Here is a 5,723-nt window from a genome sequence, read left to right on the forward strand (position 1 = left end):
AATTTTCGGGTTCTTAATTCATATGTATGCATAAGGGTGTTTTTGTAAAAATGGAAGATTACACCTTATGAATGGTCTTTCTAAAAGTAGGCTAATTAATTAATTGAAGTCCAATAAGACTGATTAATTAATTAGGAACCAAGTAAGCTAAATTAAGTAACTTAAACCTAAGTTCGGCTAAAGTCACTTAAATCTATAGGGAAGCCTATATAAACCCTTGAAGGAATTTAAAGCTTCACTCTACACTCATGTCTTTCAAACTTCACAAAGAAACCCTAGTCTCCCCTTCTAAAAAGAAGACTGCCCTTCTTTAACATCTAGATCCATGAGAAAGAGTGATAAGGTTGAAGGTTGCTTGGTCAACGAGTACAATACATTCTACATGATTTCATTGGATTAAAATTGATCTTTGAATATCCATACCATAGGTAAAATGCACTAATATCTAAATATAGGTTTTGGAATCCCTTGTTTGCCACTGTGCATTGATCTAAAGAGTTGTAGAACTAGTTGCATGCACTATAAAAGATCAAGAGCTAGGAATGGAGCAATACAAGTATTCCTTACAACTGGTATCAAAACCTTAGCTTAGGGTTTAGCATGCTAGCCAGAACTATTCTATGGTTTGCTAACATTTTACAAGGTTATTTAATTCATCCTATGACCCCTAGGGATGAATGTATGAGATGTTTCTATTTTTTTAGTTAAATATGATTATATATGTGTAGACCCCCACTTGGGCCTCATTCTTCATGCAGCTTGTCTTGCCACGTGGAAGAGCTTTGAGAGACCACTTGTCTGCTCGTGGATGGCTGCTGGGAATCAGAGTAGTGGAACTGAGGAGCGAGTGAGAGTTTGACACGTAGCATGGAGATATTCTGGCCGTTAGTGAGGAGCGTATATTTTCTGTTAGTGGAGGCAGCAAGCAGCAGGGGTGAGGTGTTTTTAGTGCTGCCGTTAGAGATATTTTGGAAGGGGGAAGCATGATTCTAGCAGAGAGCTAGAGAAGCCTGTGAAGAACCAGAGAAAGAGCAGAAAGAAGAAGGGTAGTAGAGACGTGTGTGAGAGGAGAGAGGATACTGCAGTCTGCACTTCCCTGGAGGTAAGTTCTTCATTGTAACACTCCTGCTCTTTTATGGGTTTCTTTCATTTGCTACTTCTATGATTCATTATATGCATGGGTATGGCTATCAGAGATCCACAGGCTCGTGGTGGATTTTTGGTATGAATATCAGAGGGTCCTACATTCCTTGGAGGATTTCTTAGATTGTTATGTGTTTCATCTCTCATTTCTCCGTTTCTCTTTGTGCATATTCTGATTTTGCCTCTAATCCATTGTGTCACATTGGTGGGCTCTATGGTATTCTCTGTTTCTCTTTTTAAAATCAATTTGGATTCACTCACCCATGTTTGAGCCTGCTGATTTTAACATGAAACGTGGCTTAACATTGTACCTGGTTCATCTTATTTTCTCCGTTTGTGTTTGGTTCACCTGGAGAAATCTGGGTTGGAATTTCTGGTCCAAATCAACCTCCTAACTATCAGGGCATGCTCTACTTCAACACTTGGCTATAATGACTTGTGAGTAAGATGCATTGAGGCCCGTTCTCCCCGTCGTTATGCTATTTTCCATCATAGAGCAGGCCTGTGCAAGTCAGGTGGATTAGGAACAGAGCAGGTTTCACCTGCTAGTGCTTCTACTGATGATATAGGGGCCTCTTCTGGAAGTTCTGGTTCCTTGATTGAGGAAAGCAAGGGTGGATCAGGTTCTTCTTTGGGCAGTTGGGGCTTATCCTACAAGAGAAAGGCTCTTGAAGGTACTTCTGGATAGTCTTATCCTGGTGGAAGTTCAAGCTGCTCTCCACAAGCTGAACCTAGTGCTTGGCTTGCTGTTCTTGCTCATTCTAATGCTTCTAACGGCTCAAGCATGTCCACACCCTCAGGGAATTCTCTCAGTGTGAATTCTCCAGGAATGCCAAACCAACAATCTGGGTTTAGCATGAGAGGAGTAGCTCCTTCTGATGTTTTTCTTTCTTTAAGTGTTACGCAGAATGCAGAAAACTCCCAGAGAAACTTTGGCAGAAGTAGAACGGTGCTTGGAGACTCTTGGAGCACTTAATAGCAAAGGAGGACTGACACCTCTAAGGAATGCTATGGCACATTATCCCTTTGAAAGAAACCAAGGCTTGCCTTATCTATCCTACTATCAATGGAAACCCATAACAGAAAGAAAAGGTTGCAAACAAGTAATTGTTTCTATGATAAATCTGATGTTGAAAAGAATCGCGTATCTACTTTCTATGCAGTGACTACAGAAAAGCTCGATGTTACTACTGTTTTGGGGCTGCATCTCCTGTCCCAACTAGGGTCGCTGATGTATTCTGAGAGTAGTTCTTTGCTGAGAATCCTGGTTCATCAGTAGAGAAAGTTCAGTTAGAAAGAAAGGATGCTGAAAGTAGGGAGATCAAAGGGAAGGGGCTCTATAGAAAATTACTGTCGTGCTATGAACCCATGCAGTCACGTGAATTTGGTGTGTTGCCGATTTGCGCCCATCTCGGTGCATTTGATTTGGAGAAGTGTATCAATTGACTTGTCAGTCAGAGAATGAGCCAGTCAATAAAGGGAAGAGGAAGTTGCCCAGTATATTCAGAGGTCATGGCATGCACTGTGGAAACCAAACCGGTTGATGAATATTGTTACAGAGATCAGTGGGTGGATGGATTGGGATTTTGATGCAGTCCATGTGGTTCGAGGTGAGGAAGCACAGAATAAAGAGCTATGACCCCATTTGGATTCTAATACTTCACCTGATGCCCTCTGTCCTAAGCTGAAGGAGATGGTTCATCCATGGAGGAATCTATGTATCACACTCAATGAGACATTTAATAATTATTTTGATAAACTGAGGTCTCAATAAAAGGTTCATTTGCTTGACGATTACGAGGAGTAGTGGGGAAGTACAAGTAATTAGTACAATGAAACGAGGCCTTAAATCGGGGCAGCCCTGTTGAGTTTGATGGATACATGAGAGTGGCAGAGGATAGGCTGGAAACTTGTGTACGTGGATCATGAGAATGACGTACTGCTAGTGGGGATGATCCTTGGGAGGAGTTTCTGAACTGTGTACGCTGCATCAAGATCCTTTCTCCTCAAGAAGTCCAGCAGATGAGCTTGGATAGAGATATTGGTAACAGTGTACTTCAGAATCAAGCCTGTAGTAGCTCTGATGGTGGCAATGCTTAAATAAATCTCTGCCAAAATTGTTGCCGTTTTTCAGCTGCATTTTTATGAATCTACCCATCATCAGCTCTCTGCATAACAGAGATGTTTTGCAACAGTGCCATGGTAGGGTTTTCCTTCATCAGCTTGAAGAGCAAAGCAAAGCAAATTAAGAAGACTATCCTTTGGCAGCTAGGGCTTGCTTCTTAAATTCTGTACCAACTCAGTAATGGAACATATGAGTGCCTTCTCATGTTGAGGAGTTTGCTCTTACCATCGTGATTTCAACGGCATTGGTCTGACTTCGTCGCTGGTTTTTTCTGTTCCTGGAAATGGCTCCTCAGTCATGGATGGGTCATCTGTAGTGCAGCAAAGCTGTCATCAAGATCCAAGCTCTCAGCAAGCGAATCAAAGTCAGCAGCAGTAAAGAGCCTCAAGTGCTACATCCTTACCCAGCATACTCATTAAACCCGACCTTCACCTATCACATCCATGATCAACACCTGTCGCTACGCCCTTACCCCCAACTCCATATTCCATTATACTCATCTCCCTACCCTTTAAATCCGCTGTCTTCAACTCATTCACTCCAAACCCATGCCGCACCCATCATTACCTACTCCATTCATGTCTTCATATCACCATCATTTAATTTACCCTCCTTCAATGCTAATTATTCCTACTGTTAAACCCATATTGACAGCCAATCTTCTTCATGTCCAGCATCCCGAGACAAACCCCCCCCACAATGTGGTCACTAAGCCCTTCAAGGCACTCTAAGACAAGATATTGATAAAAGAGGTAGTGAACATCCAAAGCAAAGGGGAGAGAAGCAGAGTAAGCTTCAAGGATAGAGAAGGAAGCTTGAGCAGAGGAAATTGAGTTGGAAACAAACAAACTCTGGTTTGAGGAAAGCATTGTCTGGAGGATCAGTTACAGCTGGCATGGCCATATCCGATACAATGAGGCATATCCGACCTGATGTTCCCACTGTATGCGTTGGACTAGCAGCTAGTATGAGAGCATTCTTGCTTAGCTGTGGCACCAAGGGAAAGAGATGTAGCTTGCCAAACTCAAGGATCATGATCCATCAGCCTCTCGGTGGAGCTCGAGTTGGGCAAACTGATATAGATATCTAAGCAAACGAAATGCTGCACCACACGCTAATCTGAATGGGTATCTCTCCTACCACATCGGTCAAAGCTTCGAGAAGATCAATCAAGACACAGATCGTGATTTCTTCATAAGCACAAAAGAAGCCAAGAAGTACAGATTTACAGATGGCGTCATCTTGAATCCTCTAAAGGCCTTCCCACCTCTGGCGGCTATTGCAGATCGGTAAAGTCTTGTTTGGTATGTAAGTTGCCATGGTGATTGCTACAATATCCTAGGACTACTATTTGGAAGAAGTGCAGAATAAAAGGCTTCCTTTAGAGAAAGAGATTAATCCTAAAGTCACGTGTGATCTTGAGATGATGCTAGTAGAAACAAAGCAGGAGATGCCACATAAGGTGTTTTGAATGAAGAGTCAGAAAAGTCAACCCAAGGATGAAAGATCTGAAGTTCATATCCAATACCCAGCTATGGCAACCTGGACCCACCCTTATCTATGACTTGCATGGCCACCTTTGGCATGCAACCTTTGATCATGTGGTTTTCTACATTTTTTTATTTATTATTTTATTTTATTATTATTATTATTATTATTATTATTATTATTATTATTATTATTATTATTATTATTTTATTATTGCTATTTTAAAGATAATTTCCTAACCTCATTTTCAAATGTTTTGCCAAATTCCAAATTCTCAAACTATCCCCACTTCCCCATTTTTCATCCTTAAAATGTTTAGATTCCAAAAATCCTTCCATTTTTAATAAAATCTTGCTGCCATCTTTCTTTCTAGCAAGCAATTCTCACATCTCATATGTTTTTAAAATGATTTTAAAATAAGCAAGAATTTAATTCCGTAATTCCGAATAATGGAATTTATGGAATTAATTCATGCTAAAATAAACGGGCTTTGGTGGGGGCCCTACATCAAAGAATTGTCTTTAAAATAAAAAAATCAATTTGAATGGATTGCGACATGTGATGACTTTTGTGCTCGATTTAGTGACATGTGAGTTAGGTTTATGCACTTTATTGTACACTGACCCAATTTTTTGTGATAGCGCATTGATCGTTTGATGCCAAGGTATGCCCCATTCTCACTTCGATCGTTCTTTGTTGAGTGTTTTGATTCTCATATGTGCATGATAGTTTTGGGTATTCATCGTTTTCCTTATTAGATACCATGATTGCTTCATTTTATTAGTAGAGACCCGACTTTAGGGACTTAAAGGGGTGCTACGGTCTGTACCGTACCTTCCTGATAAGTAACCTGACCCCCGAACCCGATCCGGTTTTTCGTAGATCACCTTTTCCAAATAAGGAGTCACACTTAGGGTTTTTCTTTCTTATTTTGTTTACCCTTTAAAAATAAAACAAAAATAAGTGG

General features: G+C 40.7%; 1 long non-coding RNA gene across 1 annotated transcript; it reads left to right on the top strand.

Moving 5' to 3' along the window:
• The first annotated feature begins 1,005 nt into the window (after window positions 1-1,005).
• On the top strand, window positions 1,006-3,239 carry LOC117929307. The gene is made up of 2 exons (XR_004653736.1): window positions 1,006-1,102; window positions 1,195-3,239. It is a non-coding gene; the product is annotated as an uncharacterized LOC117929307 (long non-coding RNA).
• Window positions 3,240-5,723: the final 2,484 nt, after the last annotated feature.

The sequence above is a fragment of the Vitis riparia genome, chromosome 2, assembly GCF_004353265.1.
Source record: "Vitis riparia cultivar Riparia Gloire de Montpellier isolate 1030 chromosome 2, EGFV_Vit.rip_1.0, whole genome shotgun sequence".
Taxonomy (NCBI): Eukaryota; Viridiplantae; Streptophyta; class Magnoliopsida; order Vitales; family Vitaceae; genus Vitis; species Vitis riparia.